The 20,697-nt window shown below is 46.3% G+C and overlaps 1 protein-coding gene across 2 annotated transcripts in view; it reads right to left on the bottom strand.

Moving 5' to 3' along the window:
* Window positions 1-20,697, bottom strand: part of GLRA2 (glycine receptor alpha 2) — a 217,117-nt gene that overhangs the window by 133,168 nt on the left and 63,252 nt on the right. The window lies entirely within an intron of this gene.

Here is a 20,697-nt window from a genome sequence, read left to right as displayed (position 1 = left end):
GAAAAAATTTGGAAAGGAGAGTACGTGGATGTCTTTTCGCTACTTTATAGGGAACACCCCAAGAGAGACAAAGATAAGGAGACTGAGAGTGACATAGACAGGCCCAGGCGCAGGAGGATCGACCGCACCTGGGCTAATTGGCTGCCAGCGTATTTGATATACGCAGGAGTGCTGATCAAGAGACAGCCTCAAAGGGCATTGTCTCTCTTTAAGTATCTGGACATAATTTATAGGGCGTATGTTGAATTCTCTGGTCTGGCATGGCTGTCTTTTGAAGAGGCATTTTGTATGCGGGCGGCGTGCGACGTGACACTTCCATGGGACAAGAAGGAACCCGAGCTATGGCTGCAGTTTATGACTGCGGCCCGTGCCATGACTGGAGATAGGAGTGATAGTGGGCATCTTATGAGCAGGCAGTCAACCGCCACCCTTCCCCGCTTTAATGCGGGGCAAGGGGTTCAACAACGGCTGCTATGCTGGGAGTTCAATGCCCGTGGAACCTGCACTCACAACCCGTGTCGTTTTCGACACGAGTGTGCGATTTGTGGAGCCTCATACCCTTCCACCGCCTGCAACAGAGGCAGGTCATACAGGGGAGGCGGCAGGGACCAGCAGTGGGGCAGAAAACAGCCCCCACCTGGGGCTAATCAAGGAAAAGGGCCCCTCCCCAATTAAGTTACATGTTTTACAGGGCTTGTTAGCCGGTTATCCAGTAGCTGGACATGCCGGTTTTCTTTTTAATGGTTTTTTGTCAGGCTTCCGAATTCCCTACAACGGTCCTAGGGTTTCTTACATGTCCCAAAATCTAAAATCTGTCATAGGCAGGGAGGCAATAGTGCGAATGAAAATCGACAAAGAAGTGCAAGCAGGGTGGGTGCTTGGCCCGTTCCAATCACCCCCTCTCCCTAACCTTTGAGTATCCCCATTAGGGATTGTACCCAAGAAGGTGGCAGGGGAGTTTAGGCTTATTCACCACTTGTCCCACCCGCGTGGACACTCAGTTAATGACTTCATTCCTGACAGCCTATGTACGGTCCACTACACATCATTCGACTCTGCCGTGCGCATGGTTCGGGCGTGCGGTATAGGAGCATTAATGGGCAAGTGTGACATTAAGTCCGCTTTCCGACTACTGCCCGTCCCCCAGCAGATTTTGATCTGCTGGGCTTTAGTTTTGCCAACAAATTCTATGTGGACCGCGCCTTGCCTATGGGATGCTCAATCTCTTGCACAGTTTTTGAGCGCTTCAGCACTTTTTTAGAATGGGCTATCAAACATAGGGCGGGCAGGACTTCTGTCGTTCATTATCTGGATGATTTTCTATTTGCGGGTGAGGCTGGTACAGGCGAATGCCTACACTTAATGGCCCAGTTTCAGGATTTGACCGAAGAACTGGGGGTTCCTCTAGCCATAGAAAAGACGGAGGGACCTTCTCCAGTTTTGACCTTTTTAGGCATCGAAATTGATTCTGAGCAGCAATGCTGTAGGCTACCCCAGAACAAGCTGCTAATCCTCCACAACAGGATAAATGAAGTTACAAGGGCGAGGAAAGTTTCCCTCTCCACCCTCCAGGAGCTAGCAGGGCACCTTAATTTTGCGTGCAGGGTCATAGCACCTGGCAGAGCATTTTTGAGGCGGGTATATGAGGCCATGGTGGGGCTCTTACGACCCCACCATCAATTTCGGATTACAGCGGCTTTACGCGCTGACCTGGCTGTGTGGTCCTCCTTTTTACAGGATTTCAATGGCATATCCTTTTGGAGGCAGGACCGGCTCCTGGAGGCTGAGTTACAGGTCCACTCCGATGCATCTGGGGGGTATGGCTTTGTGGTAGTCTTTGGGTCTTCCTGGTGTAAGGGACAATGGCCACAGACATGGGTTCAAGATGGTTTAGACAAGGATCTGACCTTTTTGGAATTTTTCCCTATAGTAGTGGCAGTCTATTTGTGGGCTGTGGAGTTGCAGAACTCCACAGTCCACTTCTGGTGTGATAACATGGCTACAGTACATGTTATCAATTCCCTCACATCCAGGAATGCCTGGGTTATGGGTCTTGTCCGTTCTTTTGTTCTCCAGTGCCTGCGTTTTAATGTTCTTTTTCGGGCACGGCATGTTCCTGGCATTGACAATAGTGTTGCTGATGCTCTGTCACGGAACCAGATGGAATGTTTCCGTCAGCTGGCGCCGCTAGCCAGGGCTCAGCCGGAAGCCGTGCCCCCTGCACTATGGGAGATTGGAGAGCAGAGTCGGAGAGGGCCATAAGCCTTTCCATTGCCCCCAGTACGCTCGCCAGTTACCAGAGAGCAGGTAGGGACATGCAGGACTTCTGGGCCTTCAAAGGCTATGCACTGGAGTGGCCTATTCTGGTAAGTCACCTGCTTGAATTCCTGGTGGTCGGCAGGAAACGGGGCCTGTCAGTCCGAACACTGCAAGGTAAGCTGGCGGGGCTTGCCTTTTTAGCGAAGGCAGGTGGTTTTCTGGATCATACTGGGGACTTCAGGGTCCAACGCATGTTGGCTGGATGGGCTAGGGAACACCCCACCACACCTGATTCCCATCGACCTTTCTCACTGGACATGATACTAGGGATGGTTCACCAGTGGAAAACGGTCTGTACTACTAGTTATGAGGCCAAGCTATTCCAGGCAGTAGACTTTACGCTATTTTTTGGAGCCTTTTGGATAAGTGAGGTGGGCTGGCTCTAAACATGACACGTCTTGATGTGCCCTCCAGTTTTCGGATGTCTCCATAGAAGGAGGCTACGCTTGCATAACTTTGAGATGGTCTAAAATGGACCAAAAATATAAAGGGAGACAGGTACGCTTGGCCCCATCATCAGAGCCTCACCTCTGCCCAGTACGGGCTTTAAATGATTTCCTAAGAACCAGGGGATCAGCCCACAGCTATTTATTTACACATGTGAACCTGGACCCTCTTTCTATTTATCAATTTTGGGCCTTAACAAAATTAGCATTGCATAGAATGGGTTATGATGCCTCACAGTTTGGAACACATTCATTTAGAATAGGAGCTGCTTCTATGGCAGCAGGTTTTGGTTTTCCCCAGGCGACAGTACAGGCCGTTGGACGTTGGTCCTCTGACGCGTATAAGGGCTACATTCGCCCCTTCTAGACGGCAGGGAATGCGGAAGCCTAACATTTTTCATTTGTTTTGGCAGGTTGCTGGACGGGGATGGAGCGGACGCAGATCCTTATATGCGGCCACAGCATGATCTTCTGGGCAGCCCGGAGGGCAGCGAAGTCGACCATGGGCTCGCAGTTGGGCCTCAGTAGATGGGCTGCAGTACAGTGGCTTGGCCGGCGAGGAATGCGTTGGGAGGGGCTCCTACCTGCTCTGTTCCGGCAAGGTTTGGTGCAGACAATTCCGCAAGTGCTGGTCATCCATCTGGGTGGTAATGACCTTGGCTTGATGAAGGGCAAGGCCCTCAGCATGCAGGCATGTAAGGACATGCAAGCGATAAGGCAGCGTTGGCCTTGGGTGCGTCTGATGTGGTCAGACCTGCTTCCACGCCAGGTGTGGCGTGATGTTTGGGATCCAGTGGGGATTGATCGAGCAAGGAAGAAGGTCAACCGGCAGATTCGGTTGGCTCTTCTTGGGCATGGGGGGGTTGGTCATTCCGCATCCCCAAATTCAGCAACAGAAGGGTGAACTGTACAGGGCTGATGGCGTTCACCTGTCAGACGCAGGTAACGACTTATTTTTGGGAGACCTGCAGAGATGTCTGTGAGAGGTGCTTCTTGGCAGTGGAGTAAAGGGGGACTAAATAGAGATTTGTCCCCCTTTTGTGGCGGGAAGGTGCGGGAAGGGAAATAGGTAAGGACAGCTAGGTGGCCCCCTTAGGCACCTTTGGAGGTGATTGGCAGTTCCGGAGGCCTGTCTCTCAGGGCTTTACGGCTCGAGGGCAGGATATGGGCTGCTTCTGGGGCCAACTTATCCTCATCTACCCAGGGGTTATACGGTTCCGGGTTGGGATGATGTGGGAAGGCCCCCCTACTCACCTGCAAGGTGTGGCTGGGGTAAAGGGTAAGCAGATGGGCTTGCCATTGCCCCAGCAGGGGCTGGTCGCCCGAGAGCTGCGTGGTAAGCTACTTGCTTATAGACAGTTCCCGCACCTAGGTTTCCCTCTGCAGGTCACTTTAAATTGGGGTTTTTGTTTACTGTAATTTAAATAAAGTGGCCCTTGTTCAACCCAAGCTGATGTCTCTGCGTTTTATTTCACCCCTCAGCTGCAATTGTTGTCCAACAACATCTGGAGGCACACTGGTTGGGAAAGGCTGCCCTAGAGAAACCACTGCTAGTCAGTGTAGACAGTACTGAGCTAGATGGACCAAGGCTCTGATTCAGTACTACAGCAGCCTTCCCCAAACTGGGTGCTATCCAGAGGTTACTGGATTACAGCTCCAATCAACGCTGACCACTGGCCATGCTGCCTGGGACTGATGGGAACTGTAGTCCAAAATGTCTGAAGGGCACAAGGTTGGGGAAAGTTGCACTGTTTTCACTTCAATGTGAAATTGACAAGCAGTAGTAGCAGCAGCAGCAGCCCCTCTGCAGAATGCACTAAAGGGATGGGATCATTATCCTTGGATACAATGTTTCCGCTCACTCCAAAATTAAAAAGCAGTAGCAGCAGCAGCAGCAGCAGCTCTGCCGAACGGGATCGGATGATTATCTTTCCACTTCAATGTGAAATTAAACAAGCAGGCAGCAGCAGCAGCTCTGCAGCTCTGCAGAGAGAGAGAAAAACTTCCTTTCATCCTTAAGAGGGGCAAAATAATTTGAAAGGGAAGAAGGGGCGGGAGAGAGAAAAGGGGGAAAAAAACCTAAAAGATCTTAAAAGCCCAGTAGAGCGTGGTGTTCAGGGCCAGATCTGTGCCGATCTCCTTCGCCCTGGAGCCAGCATGACGCAAAGCCGAGGCTTTCTTGTGGCTACTGCTGCTTGCTGCCGGGGCAGTGCAGCTAACCGATCAGCTGGTGGGCTGCTTGGCGCCCCCCCCAGCCTTTTGTCATGGCTACTGCCCCTGGCTTCCATCAGCCTGGGCAGTGCAGGAGCTGTGGCTGATGACCAGCTGGCCGGTGGTCCACTGCGACCTGCCACCCCTCCTAGCTTGTGCAGAAGTGGAAAGATGAATTAGGCTGGCAACCACCACTTCTTTCTCCCCTACCTACAACGCGGCTGCGTAAACTGCAGTACCTCGTGTGCAAATGCGGAAATGCACATTTCTGCATCTGAGAAGTACAACAGTAACATCCTGTGGCTCTGATTGGTTCAGTTTCCTGGGCTTTTCCAAGCACATTCGCACACATGCACACAAGTGAAAATCCATGATTGGATGGTAAAGACGGAAGGGGTACTGGGACACACCCAAGGTCCGCCTATGGACAGCCTACATCTCTATAAACCGCGGTTTTGCATGAGAGCCCCTAATGTTGCAGCGGATGATTACCGGTTTAAAAAAGCAAATAGCATTTTTGCCGGTATTGGAAGGAGCAGATTTAACCCGCGAAAATGCATAACAGCGCGCGACGTCATTTGGACGACCGAAAAGTAATAAACACACATAGCGCGCGTGTCACACATTTTGCAGTCATCTGGATGAGACCTGCCTCCACATCCTCTCCCAAACCTGGAAGTTATTCTTCCTAATTTCAGACATAAGTGACTAAACATGATGGGCCAATGTACTTTGCACATGAGCAGAGAAACTAAACTAATCAATACATGAATTGAAAAACATGTCATGTGGTATGGCTTAATTTCTAACTAAGAGGCATGGAGTCCACCTTGTCTGAAAATCATACTTGAACCCTCTTACATGGAAGCTCTTCTCTTGTCCATAGATGTGCAGAGAATAATTGGTTTTTTAAAAAAAAAAAATGAAGGGACAGTGGCATTCTGTATGTGTAATGACATACTTTACTAAATAAGTGCTGTACACGTCCTGTTGTGATAAAAACTGGAAGGTTAAAAACTGCAGCCCTACCAAGTCAAAATGTTACCAGCTGCCACTGCTAATAAGAACCTACCTATTAGTATCTCTGTAGTTCTCTGAAACATTTCTAGTTTGTCATTATCTTCCTTGAAGTCGGGTACAGAGGAATCAACACAATATATTTTTTTAAAAAGAATAAATGTTCCCAGTGTGAAGCAGAGTAGTAATACTGTTGCATCCCCAAAACAGAAATAAATTGCTTTGGTTTGTTTAGTCTAATGGCACTCATTTATCAATCAGACTAATGGGAATGTTTGTTGTTGCTTTTTAATTCTACCATTGCTGCTGGGTTGCCAAAAGGAATATTTTGCATAGGACATGGATCACCTGAAGTTACTACCAGTTCATGCCAGCTGTAACCATTGCTAGTTAAACTCTTACGTCGACAGATGTGTATTTTGGCCTCTATCCAGCAAACATTCTCCAAAAATCCTATTAGTGCTGATTTCCATAGGAAACAGTCTGCCAATTTTTTTTAATCTTTCCAGCCAAGAATAGCACTCTCCACATACAAATTATACATAGCCTCTGCCAACATATCTCCCATTTTTAATTAAATAAGGCATGCTCATTTCTGATAGAAATGATGCCACAGAGCTGGGAAGGTTTTAAAGCAAGGGCATGCTGAGTTTCAAAGGAAGCTGCACCTTTTGGGATCTTCAAGTTGTTTTTGCTGCTTTACAGCATGAGGGGTGAAATTCTGTGGGTGAAACGCTGCTCATATGACAGTATGCCTGACAGAGTTCTGCAGTACATAGCCAGCCTCTGGGCTCTCCCCATGTAAAGGCAAAGCTAACAAAGTTGCAGAATCCATGTATGAGTCTGTTGTCATTGGGTGATTATTACAGAAATGTACTCACACACCCCCATGTGCTTCTCCCATTTTCATAGATAAATTGCTGATCAAAGAAGTAGCTGGAGTTGGATGGCTGGTTCAATAGTCTGAAATGCTCCAATGCTGAGTTTGATATGGTTGCCCTTCACCCCAACAGGTCCAGAGGCAGCCAGGGTCAATCAATACTCAACCCCCCAGAAGTATGTGGAATTGCCTTGTGCAGAGCAGCGTTGCTGGGTTGGAGCTAGCTAGTGCCTCCTTGGCATGTGTTTCATTGTACAGGTGATGACAGGGCTGGATGGAATGTCACTGTGATCCAGAGCCAGGATGGATTTGCCCATTAATATAGTAGAGGGATTTCTTTCCTTAGCGCTTCCTTGAGAAGCCTGACCACACTTAATTTCAGTTTGTGTTTACTCATTGCTAGTTGCAGAGCCTTGTAACTGTATCTCCTGTCTTCATTCTGGGGTTACTTGTGGGTGGTGGGGAGAGCAAACGCTTGTGCAGTAGAGCTACGAATTCTGGGACCAAAGGATCCGGCTGAGTCATTGCAAATGCCAGGGCCCAGAGGACACCCTGTCTATCAGATCCTTTCAGCAAGTGCTGAGTATTTTAACGCCAGATTGTGCCCACATCTGCGAGGCATAAGCATTGCATGAAAGAAAGTCCACAACCTTATTAACTTTAGCACTGCAGTGGAACTCTAGCTGTGTGGAAGAAACTGGCAGAAGCAGGAGCCTCATGGCCATCTCCTCGCATCTTCCCAAAGGGTGATGAGCCTGCCCTAAACCAGCAGCAGTATTTGATCTGCATACAGTCCAACTGGCCACGTTTTTGGTGTTGAAAGAGACCCTTCTAAATCACCCCTTAAGCCTCACAACTTTGACCCACAAGGGCAGGGATGGAGAACATGTGGTCTCCAACACCCATCTGCCCCACCCAACATGGACAATGGTCAGGGATGATGGATGCTGTAACCTAACAACATTTGGAGAGTCACAGGCTCCCCATCCCATTCCTTTTACGACCCAGTGAGCCATAAATCTAAGGGACAAGTCTCAAGAATCCCCTGTCGTGCCATTAAGGTGTGCCTGAGCTAGGGATGGAATGAATTTCAGTTCTCTTAGCTTCTCATTTTTCCAGTCTTAAACTCAGCTCTCCACATTTCTACAGCAATCTGCAATTTTTTTAAAAAAATCCTCATTGAAAGTTCTCCAACATTTTAGTGCAAATTTCTTCTAATATATATATATATATTTGTTGGCAGTTTTTCACTAATGTACACATTTTTGCAAGCCATTCTTGCCATATAATGCTTTTCTGCCATGTTACTTTCACTCATATATTCATTTTATGAACACTTTCCCGCTAACATATGATTTTTGGAAACATTGGTTAGTGAACTGCTTTGCAAAACTCAAATGGGTGTGAATTTTGAAGGATAGCTGTATTTTGGTTCTCATTCTGTTTCAGAAAATGCAAAGTTGATAGGTTTGGCTTGAAATGTGAACTGAATCAAATTTCTTGCCCATCCCTAGTCTGAGCACTCACCAGTTACTCTTCTACTCTCTTTTTCTGCATTGCCCTGCCTACATTGTGACCTACCTAATTAAGCCACCACCTTAAGCCAATTATCCCAGTTCCAGTGCATATAAAGTTGGTAAAAAAAAAAAAACTTGCTACCCAAGGTCAATCAGAGCCACAGGTACACATTTCAATTTGGCTCCAAAGCAACAGCTCTTACCTATATTGCCACTTCATGGGAGGGAGAGTGGGACACTGTGACTGTCAAAGATAGGCCGGTGAGGGGTGGTGCTGGGCTTTTATATCTACCAGAGTTACTTTTTTGAACTACAGCTCCCATCAGCCCCAGCCAGCATGGCCACTGGATTGGGCTGATGGGAGTTGTAGTTCAAAAAAATAACTTTTCCAAGCTCTGATATCTACATGCTCCATCCCTAGTGGCTTATGTGAGGATGTTATATACATCTACATACTGAAACACTGTCCCCCATGCTACCTGCCCTTTCTGACCACAGTGGAAAGGGAAGCACACTTCTTTATCTACTATCTCAGAAAAGCAATTCATAGAATCAGCCACAGTAGGCTCATTGCTTATGTGTGCTCTGCCTTCAGTGACTCGAAAATCCAGCGGTAACTTGCACATGTGAATGAGACATTTTATTTTGTTTGTTTTAAAATGGATACCCCCCTTTTCTCAATGTGGCTTACTACATAAAATTCATATTAAAGCACATCTGATGTAATGCTATTATGATGATACAACACCAAACATAACCACTGGAGAACCTCTACACCACAGGCTTTTATTTCACTTCACATCACTTTGAAAACAATGCTTTTAAAGGAGTTAGTTCACATATTCAGCTGCCATTTGTTGAGGGCAAAAAGAGGTTTTTTTGTCCTAAAAATTAGATGGCAGATGAAGAAAGTTGCAGAAGAGGGGTAATAGGAGTGGATTTTTGCGTTTGATGTGAGCTCATTTCTGGAACTAACAGCATTTTTCCTGGGATGAGCCTGTGCTCAGAGGCACTTTTCCCCCTTAATTCTAAGAGTATGCTTTCCCCACAACCACTAGGCTCTGGACCCCACAACCACTAGCTACTGGGCTCCTGCTGGGGAGGAAGAGTGGGATATAAATCAAATAGTAAATAAATAAATAAATGCTCCAGTTAGTGGATTGCAGAATTCTATTAAAAAAGCATGCACGCACACAGTAGCTCACACAAGACTGAAGTCTGCCCACCCTTTACTATGCATCATTTGCTTTCTCTGCAACTTGCTTACTAGACACTTGCAGCAGATTCACATGTGAATGTTCATCAAAGACTGGAGCAACAGCTGTCAATTTGCATGTGTGAATCACAGATGTAACACCATACACAGAAGTTTTGTGTCACCCCCTCCACACTCACCCCTGCCCCCCCCCCCCACACACAGAGAGAGAGAGAGAGAGAGAGAGAGAAGAGAGAGAGAGAGAGAGAGATGAGAGAGAGAGAGAGAGAGAGGAGAGAGAGAGAGAGAGAGAGAGAGAGAGAGAGAGAGAGAGAGAGAGAGAGAGAGAGAGAGAGAGAGAGAGAGAGAGAGAGAGAGAGAGTGTTTCAGTGGAGTCATTTCAGACATCCCACTGCCAGTCATCAGGCATACAGCAATCAGGGGGACAAATCATGTGATTGATGTGCATGTGTGAACCTGGATTTGATGACTGACAACTGAATGTTTGAACAGACTCACTAAAAAGCATTGTGTGAGAGAGTGAAAGTTCTAGCTGTGGTGCATGTTCTGCCATGCCTCATTCACATCTGCAAGTCATTGCCATGAACCTGTATATGTTCATGAGTTATTAAAATCCATAAATGTAAAATCTTGGCTCAAGCAAAGAACTCTGGGAGTTTAACCATTAAGAAAGACAGGCCTCTGACAGAATAACACATTAAGTTTCGGTTTCCAGCTGAGGACGGTTAAGAAGAAGCCTAAACAAGAAGCACCTGGCTATCTGGGCTGATTAGCAAGTGCCTGGCACTCAAGGCCATTCTTGGTCTGTGAAGTTTGAAACACCGGTTGGGAGGGGGACCTGGAAGGCGCGAAAAAGTGAGAAACATCTAGAAAGGGGTTACATCAGAAATCTCCTGACTGGTTAATGAATCCTGGGCCGTTAGGATTCTTTTCCTTAAGTATAGGGCTGGAGACCCATAGCCTTTGTTCCCTGGCTCCCTGGCTCCTTGCAGTTCCCTCAGGAAGGTTCTGAAAAGTTCCTTCGGAGTGTTGCCTATGGGAGGTAACCTATGCAGGGTTCCATTGCTTTGTGTTTAACATCTATCTCTCTTAGGAGAGATGCCACTTCAACCATCTACCTCATGTGTAAGTATTAGGTTAGAAAGGTTGTTATTTTCCTGTTGTGTGTATGAACTCTCTTGTATGTGCCTAAACCCCTGTTTGGGTGTATGGTCTTAAAGGATTACTTGCTGCTATATTTTGATGTGCACTTATATACTTTTAATAAAGCTACTTCTATTTAACCTGGTGTGTTCATTGAGAGAAAGGGTGGTTCTGAATTCAGCACTTGACCATCTCAGTCATGTAACTACCGAAGAGGGAAAAAGAAGTTAAAAGCTTGATTCTATTTTGTGGGTTTTACCAGAGGTTTCCTGACAAGGAGTGTAAGTTTGGCTCTTGTCTTTTAGGACCTTGGTTACCTATTGTCTGGGCTCAGAGATCCCCTAGCTCTGAGTGGAACCAGTAAAAGGGGTGGTGGCAGCCTACCTTCTACCTTGCAGGGTTGGTGTTGGATTACATAGCCTTGGCAAGGGTGAATTGGTAAATTTTGGTTCCAGAACAATTGCCTTAAGGGTGGGGAATTGGGTCTGATGCATGGTCCTTGTGCCTTGACGGCTGGGATCCATGACATGGTGGTAGCGGTGGGATCGAGACCATTCTTGGTCTTAGTGAACACACTGTGTGAGATAAGTGCCTTGCAGCAACTTGGAAATTAAAAAGAGACTTCTGACACAACCGTTTATTACTTTGGGTAGTTAAGGCTAGTGCAGAATGTCGCAGAAGATAAAAACTAGATCCCAAAAGAATGGGGCTAATGAAATCACAGCAATGGAAGAGATGGAGGGAAGTGCGTTATCTCTGTTGCCTGATCAGTCGGGAAGAGGTGCGTCTGTTCCAATACTTCCAGTGCAGCCTCCTGAGTATGAGGAGGATACTGTAGTTAAACAAGCCGAAGAAGAAGAGGAGGAAGAAGAGGAGGATGAGGAAGAGGAAGAACTGCCTAAGGGGTTGCAGCGTTATCTGGCAAAACAAATGCAGTTGCTGTCCCTACAATTTAAAGCTATGAAAGAAGACAGGCTGAGTCGAAGGAGATACGAACGCACTCTTGCACAGAAACAACTGCGAGAGGTGGGGCCGAATCTTCATAGAAAAGCTGTTCCTATCTTTCATGAGTCAGAGGATATCTATACCTATTTTCAAGTTTTTATTCATGCTTGCAGAGATCAGCACGTGGCAAAAGAACATTGGATGAGCGCTTTAAGAATCAACGCTCAAGGTGAGCTTCGTGAATTCCTGAACTCAGTTCCTGATGAAGTTGCTGATGATTTTGACCATTTTTACACCTTAGCCAGGTCACATTTTGCTTTGACTGCTGAAGACTGCTTCAGGCGCTTGGAAGCTGACCAGAAAAAGTACAAGGAAAGTTATGCTGCATTTTCAGCCAGGATGGGCAGAAATGTAGAGCGTTGGGTGAATACAGCAGAAGCTACAACGAAAGCCCATGTTATGGATTTGTACGCTAGGGAAATGTTTTACAAACGTCTCCCAAAGGACCTGGCAGCCCTTGTAAAAGATCAACAACCGAAGACGCTCGCTGAAGCAGGAACGTTAGCTGACAGAATGTCTAAAAACCAGGCTGGAGGTGAAACGTTTGCTCCGTTTAGGAAACCTGAGAACTTTCCAGCCAAGCCACTTGGACGAGAGGCCGTTGGAATGCAGAAACCATGGCAACCATCAAGGGAGCCGAGGGAGGGGCTAGGCCACCTCAAGGTAGGCTCCAGTCCGGTTGCCAAAGAAGAACAAAATAATTTTACTCAAGAAATAAAATGCTTTAAATGTGGGAAAGTGGGCCATAAGGCTAATTCCTGTGCTGAAGTCCTGTCTAAGTCCAACCCCACTGGGAGGAAGAATCCAAAAGTTGTGCCTGTTGTGCGTGTGAGAGATGTGGAAGAACCGGGGGCAGAGCCTCCAGAAATTTCTTCCTGGTCCTCTGCGGGGGAAGAGACAGAGTCTGATTTTGTTTTTTCAGCCCCTAACTCACAAGACTGCCCTGAAGTTCCGCGTGGACCGGCTGTGAGAGCTGTGTCGGTGAGTGTTATCCAAAATACAGAAGGGGAAAGGGAGGGAGAGAAAGGGAGCAGACAGCCTTCTGAGAAAGATTCCCAAAGCTTCCTTTCCCAAGAGTGCAAGGACTGGGTTCAAATGCAGTTCTCTGAACCTGTGCACATTAACTGTATTAAAGTAATGGGAAGGATAGATTCGGGCAGTGAAGTGACCAGCGTGGCTAAACACCTGGTGAAGCCGGAACAATATATTCCAGGACTTAAAGTGACTGTCACCGCTTATGGACAAAAAACGGTCCAAGCTCCAGTAGCTGATGTTCTGATTTCATACAAGAACTGGACTGGGCGCCATAGAGTTATAGTTCATGAATCTCACAGTTTATGGGATGCTTTGATTGGGGTTGACATTTTATTTTTAAACCATAAAGAGACTGTACGAAGGGCTGAGATAAATGCCCTTACTAGGTCTCAAGCCCTTTTGGAAACCTTGGAGTACAATGTGGAGAAATTGCCATCAGATGGAGATGAAGCAGAAGCTTCAGAAGAGACAGCTGTGAATGAAGCAGAAGCTTCAGAAGAGACAGCTGTGAGCTTGCCTGAGCCGCAGGAAAAAAGTTCCGTTTTACAGCCCAGAGCATTGGGGCCATTGGAATGTCAGTTTCAGGCAGCCGGCTCTCAGGAATTTAAGACAGCTTTATTGGAGGATGGGAGCCTTCAAAGTTGCAGGGATGGGGCTGAAAATAGCCCATCTGCTTTGTCAAAGATTGTGGAACCTAATTCTTTGAATGAACGCATGGTTTTGGCTTGCACTAATGTGTGTGAAACCGCAGAAGATGCTTTGGACTTGGTGGCTGAGAGTCAACAAGAGGGGGGAATAGCTGAAGCTACCCTGCCTGAAGGTTTGACCCAGGAGCAGCAAACCCAATTATTCCAAGTCCTGTCTGAATTTAAAACCATGTTTTCCAGTAAGCCTGGGAGAACTGAGTTGGCGATGCATTCTATTAACACTGAGGATCATCCTCCTATACAATCTTCTCCCTACCGTGTTACTGGACGGAATGCTGAAGTGGTAGAGAGAGAACTCCAAGCTATGTTAGATATGGGAGTCATTGAACCCTCTACCAGCCCTTGGTCCTCCCCAATCGTATTAGTGGCTAAACGAGAAGCTAATGAAGTGCGTTTCTGTGTGGATTACAGGAAGTTGAACCAGATTTCCCAGGTGGATCCGTATCCTTTGCCTAGAATGGATTACTTAATAGAGAGACTGGGAGCGGCCAAATACATCACTACTCTGGACTTAACTAAAGGATATTGGCAAGTACCTCTGGATGGGGACGCTGCTTTGAAATCAGCTTTTGTTACGCATATGGGACTGTTTCAGTTTAAGGTCCTCCCATTTGGCCTTCGCAATGCTCCTGCTTTGTTTATGAGACTTATTAATTCAGTGATTAATGGGCTAGGTGAATTTTCTTGTGCGTATTTAGATGATATTGACATATTTAGTCCAGATTGGGAATCGCATATTAATCACTTAAGAGTTGTTTTACAGAGACTGCAGAATGCTGGACTGACCATCAAGGCTCAGAAATGTCAATTTGGGCTGGGGGAAGTTGTTTATCTTGGCCATAGGGTGGGGCAGAATTGTGTAAAATCCCTAGAGGCTAAGATCGAAGCTATCCAAAGTTGGCCTGTTCCTAAGACTAAGAAACAGGTCCAGTCCTTTTTGGGGTTGGCAGGATACTACCGGAAGTTTGCTCCTCACTTTAGCAGTATTGCCACACCCTTAACTGACTTGTGCAAAAAGACCTTGCCAATACGTGTCACTTGGACTGACAAGTGTCAAAGTGCTTTTGATGCTTTAAAAACTTTACTAGTGAATTATCCTGTCTTGAAAGCTCCTGATTTTTCAAACCCTTTTATAGTGCAGACTGATGCATCCAATTTTGGACTCGGAGCTGCTTTGCTCCAAAGAGATGCTGCTGGAGATTTACATCCCATTGCATATCTCAGTAAGAAATTGATTCCGAGGGAGCGCAATTTGGCCACCATTGAAAAGGAGTGTCTTGCTTTGGTCTGGGCTCTTGACAAGTTACGCCCTTACCTATGGGGACATCATTTTCAATTGCAGACAGACCATTCCCCTTTATGCTGGTTGAATAGGATGAAGAACTCAAACCAAAAATTATTACGCTGGAGTCTGGCCCTCCAAGATTTTGATTTTTCGATCCAGTTCATAAAAGGGTGCGATAATGTAGTGGCTGATGCTTTATCTCATCTACCTGTTCCAGCTGACTGATTTCCTGGCTCTGATGACCTTTGGCCTGCCTTTGGACGCTGTTTTACTGTTTTATGATTTTAACATCACGTTTTGGACTTTTTTACCTGATTTTTATGGCTTATGACCTTTTTTGGATTTTGGACCCGCTTTTGGATTGCCCATTTTTATCTTATCTCTTTATTTTTCTTAAAAAAAGTCTTTTCCTTTATTGGCTTATATTTTTGGGGGTATTTTAAGGGTCCCTTAATTTTTTCTCTTAGGTGTTATTTTGCAATATCTTCTCTTGTATTTTTGAAACCTATGTAGAAGGCATAAGTCAGGAAGTAGCTCACTTGCTTTAATGTATTAATGAAATTTTTCTCTTTCTATGCTATGTATTTTGCATTTTTTGATGTATTGTTTTATTTAGCTGTGATGTTTCCCTTTCCCTGGTTGCTGTTGGTGATGAAGTAGAACTGTTAAAAGTTCTGACATCATCTTCCCGAAAAGGGGCGTGTCATGAACCTGTATATGTTCATGAGTTATTAAAATCCATAAATGTAAAATCTTGGCTCAAGCAAAGAACTCTGGGAGTTTAACCATTAAGAAAGACAGGCCTCTGACAGAATAACACATTAAGTTTCGGTTTCCAGCTGAGGACGGTTAAGAAGCCTAAACAAGAAGCACCTGGCTATCTGGGCTGATTAGCAAGTGCCTGGCACTCAAGGCCATTCTTGGCCTGTGAAGTTTGAAACACCGGTTGGGAGGGGGACCTGGAAGGCGCAAAAAAGTGAGAAACATCTAGAAACCATTTCCTAGAAACCATGGCTTCTTGGGAACTGTGCCTTAGTAATACTGAGCCCACACATGTAGCCGGTCATGCTCTCGACCTTGTATTTGTCCTGGGAGTGGAGGGGAGTGGTCTGAAGTTGGAGGCTGTTTCTTCGACCCCCATGTCATGGTCAGACCACTATCTGGTGAACTTTGTTCTCTCAATGCCACACACCCTCCGCAGGGGTAAAGGACCTATTAAAATGGTCCGCCCCAGGCGCCTGATGGATCCTGATGGATTCCTGACTGCCCTTGGGGAATTGGAACCTGCTGAAGGTCGCCTGGTCGAAACACTGGTGATGGAATGGAATGAGGGAATCACCAGTGCATTAGACCAGGTGGCTCCGAAACGTCCTCTCCCCCTGAATAGAACTCAGACAGCACCGTGGTACACACCCTGGTTGCGTAGTCTGAGACAGGAGGTCAGACGACTAGAACGCCGGTGGCGGAAATCCCGTTCTGAAGATGTCCGAACACAGGTTAGAGCAGCAATAGCTGCCTACCAGGTGGCAATAAAGGCAACAAAGAAGGATTTCTTTGCTGCGTCTATTGCATCCGCAGAGTGCTGTCCCAGGAAGCTGTTCCAGGTGGTCCGAAGCCTGGTCGGTCCAGTCGCTCAGGAACCCCTGGAACATTCTAAGGCTTCCTGGGATAAAGTCGAACATCTAAAGAACTCGATTCCGTACGCCATGGATGCGGTAGATGATCCTGAGTTGGCCAGCTGCAATCCGGTTTCATGGGATCTGTTTCGGCCTCTTCCTTCTGAGGATGTGGACAAGGTATTTTCAACTGTAAAGCCTACCACCTGTCTGATTGATCCTGGCCCATCATGGTTCCTTGTGAACTGTAAAGAAAGATTGGGCGAAGGGATTAGGGCGGTGGTAAATGCATCCTTGAAGGAGGGTGTAATGCCACCGGCCCTCAAGGAGGCAATTGTAAGACCTATCTTGAAAAAGTCCTCCTTGGATCCCCAAGTTTTGAACAACTTTTGCCCTATTTCGAATTTACCATTCTTGGGCAAGATCATTGAGCGAGTGGTGGCAAATCAGCTGTCAGCACACTTGGAGGAAACGGATTATTTGGATCCATACCAATCGGGTTTCAGGACTGGACATGGTACTGAAACAGCCTTGGTCGCTTTGGTTGATGATATGAGGAGGGCTATGGATAGGGGAGAATTCACCTTCCTTGTCCTCCTGGATCTCTCAGCGGCTTTTGATACCGTTGACCACGGTATCCTGTTAGATCGCCTGGGAGGGTTGGGAATAGGAGGCACTGTTTTACAGTGGTTCCGTTCCTTTCTCTCTGACAGGCATCAACAGGTAGCATTGGGGGATGAGATTTCAGACCCTTGGCCTCTCACTTGTGGAGTGCCACAGGGTTCTATTCTCTCTCCCATGCTATTTAACATCTATTTAAAACCGCTGGGTGGCATCATCAGGAGATTTGGGCTGCGGTGTCACCAATATGCTGATGACACGCAGCTCTATCTCACGTTTAAATCTTCACCGGAGTTGGCTGTGGAGACCTTGTCCAAGTGCCTGGAATCCGTGAGTGGATGGATGGGAAGAAATAGGCTGAAGCTCAATCCTGATAAAACCGAGGTACTGCTTGTGGGTGACAGGGGAAGGTTGGGTATTGTTGACCTGGAACTCAATGGGGTAAGATTGCCCCTGAAGGATCAGGTCCGCAGCCTCGGGGTTGTTCTTGATTCCAAGCTGTCCATGGAGGCTCAGATTTCGGCAGTGAGCCGGGCAGCTTGGTATCAGTTACATCTGATACGGAGGCTGCAACCCTACCTCCCTGCTCATCAGCTCCCACTGGTAGTGCATGCACTGGTCACCTCTCGACTGGACTACTGCAATGCGCTCTACGTGGGGCTACCCTTGAAAACGACCCGGAAACTACAGCTGGTACAAATTGCGGCGGCCCGTTTGCTTACAAATAGCCGCTGTCGTGATCACATTACGCCGGTGTTAGTTCATCTACACTGGCTTCCAGTTGCTTTCCGGGCCCAATTCAAGGTGTTGGTATTAACTTTTAAAGCCCTATACGGTCTCGGCCCAGTTTACCTGAAGGAGCACCTCCAGTACCACCAACTTAGCCGCCTGACTAGATCAGCCACGCAGGGCCTTCTCTCAGTACCACCAACGAAAACAGCTAGGTTGGTGGGAACTAGGGAGAGGGCATTTTCAGTGGCGGCCCCCACTCTCTGGAACTCCCTCCCGTTCGATCTTCGACATGCCCCTTCCCTGGATGCATTCCGCCGAGCATTAAAAACCTGGCTCTTTGGACAGGCCTTCGGGACCTCCGGGGTGGGCTAAGCTTTTATCACTATTACTGAATGCCCATTGTTTACATACTGTTTTATGCTGTAATTTAATCCTTTATTGTCGACTGTATTGTATTGCTATGTATTTTAAATTGTATTTTAAATTGTATTTTATTGGAATTTAATTGTGTACGTCGCCTAGAGTGGCCTTGGCCAGATAGGCGACACAAAAATTAAATTATTATTATTATTTTATTTTATTATTTAGAAAGGGGTTACATCAGAAATCTCCTGATTGGTTAATGAATCCTGGGCCGTTAGGATTCTTTTCCTTAAGTATAGGGCTGGAGACCCATAGCCTTTGTTCCCTGGCTCCCTGGCTCCTTGCAGTTCCCTCAGGAAGGTTCTGAAAAGTTCCTTCGGAGTGTTGCCTATGGGAGGTAACCTATGCAGGGTTCCATTGCTTTGTGTTTAACATCCATCTCTCTTAGGAGAGATGCCACTTCAACCATCTACCTCATGTGTAAGTATTAGGTTAGAAAGGTTGTTATTTTCCTGTTGTGTGTATGAACTCTCTTGTATGTACCTAAACCCCTGTTTGGGTATATGGTCTTAAAGGATTACTTGCTGCTATATTTTGATGTGCACTTATATATATTTTTAATAAAGCTACTTCTATTTAACCTGGTGTGTTCATTGAGAGAAAGGGTGGTTCTGAATTCAGCACTTGACCATCTCAGTCATGTAACTACCGAAAAGAGAAAAAGAAGTTAAAAGCTTGATTCTATTTTGTGGGTTTTACCAGAGGTTTCCTGACAAGGAGTGTAAGTTTGGCTCTTGTCTTTTAGGACCTTGGTTACCTATTGTCTGGGCTCAGAGATCCCCTAGCTCTGAGTGGAACCAGTAAAAGGGGTGGTGGCAGCCTACCTTCTACCTTGCAGGGTTGGTGTTGGATTACATAGCCTTGGCAAGGGTGAATTGGTAAATTTTGGTTCCAGAACAATTGCCTTAAGGGTGGGGAATTGGGTCTGACGCATGGTCCTTGTGCCTTGACGGCTGGGATCCATGACAGTCATCACTTGATGTTTGTTTGTTTATTATTTGATTTATATCCTGCCCTTCCTCCCAGCAGGAGCCCAGGGCAGTCATCAAGTGACAAACATGATGTGATTCATCCCCAAGTATTCAGTAATCAAGACTACAGAAAGGACGTGATGTACGTACCTGTGTGAACTACTCCTATGATACCTAGCAAATGTGCTTTAACCCTGTTGAGGCAGTCTCCATCAATTAGCATTTTCTATATTTTCTTATTCTTCGAGCCCACTTTCGTTACTCTGGGAGGTTATTTCAAGCCTCAGTGGAAAGCTTTACATTTTTAAAAAGTCATTCCAAAGAACAAGGAGTTTCATACAATTTTGCCTGAGGATAATTGAATCATTTCTCTTGTGCTGGGCTTTTAAAAAATGAAATAGAAAAAGAAACATTCCCCCGAGAAGACAAAATCCTGTGTTGCCTTCTAAAAAGGAAGGCAGCCTGTCAATGACATCTGAGGACAACCAATATCACTGTATGACAGGTGGGAGGCACACATACAAAATACTTGGCTGCTTGCAGAGCAAAGAATGATAATGACCCCTGCCCTCTCACTTTCCTAATCTGTCCCATGATAAGGCAGTGTTAGTAGGGAAGTCAAAATCCTCTTAAATTCTAACTAATGTTTAGTCATTCTAACTAATGATTATAATATAACATTAAAGTCATCAAACTGAAGTGCTCCTCTCTCTCTCTCTCTCTCTCTCTCACTCACTCACTCACACACACACACACACACACACACAGAGAGAGAGAGAGAGAGAGAGAGAGAGAGAGAGAGAGAGATCCATATACCACATAGCAGATCTGAGGAATATTCTCTAGAATTCCAAACTCCCTGAGCTGCAGTGCAGACATGAAGAGCAAAGGGCCCAATTCTGTGTGCTGACCTGACAAAAATTCTCTTGGGAAAACCCCCTGGAATGACCAAGAACTATGCAAGGGCAATCATTTCAATGGTACTTACAAAGGAGAATGTCCTGGTGGGTTGTGCCCACTATAATCATCCCAGTTTGCACCAACAAAATTTCCAGCACCAGTTTCTAGAAGATAAACTGATGCTACCTTTGCATGAGATCTTAGAGTTCAGTTTGTCTCAGTAGAAAAGTGCTAAGGAAACAATAACTGCAGCAGCTTTCTATTCATGAAAGCCGTGGGCCTGTTATTGTGACTTCCAACCATGTATTTATTTATTTTATTATTACATTTATATCCCGCCCCTTCCTCCCAGAAGGAGCCCAGGGTGGCATTTGGCCTTGTAGGCCATTTAGTCTAACCCCTGCTCAATGCAGGAAATCCAGAGCTCGAGCAGTCTTGGCACACGGGTGCCTAGCAGTTTCTGCCTGAAGTTCACCAGCAAGAGAAGGCACAGCACCCCTCTAGGTAATTGGTTCCACTGCCAGAATGCTCTTTCTATCAAGAAACGTTTTCCTATTGTTCAACCAAAATCTATTCTCCTGTAACATAAGCCTGTTAGATCTGGTGTTTCCCTCTGTGGCAGCAGAGAGCAAGTTTTTGCCCTTTTCCATGTG

The sequence above is a fragment of the Rhineura floridana genome, chromosome 5 (assembly GCF_030035675.1).
Source record: "Rhineura floridana isolate rRhiFlo1 chromosome 5, rRhiFlo1.hap2, whole genome shotgun sequence".
Classification (NCBI taxonomy): domain Eukaryota; kingdom Metazoa; phylum Chordata; class Lepidosauria; order Squamata; family Rhineuridae; genus Rhineura; species Rhineura floridana.
Note: the sequence above shows the minus strand (reverse complement) of the source record. Positions and strands in the feature narration are given on the sequence as shown.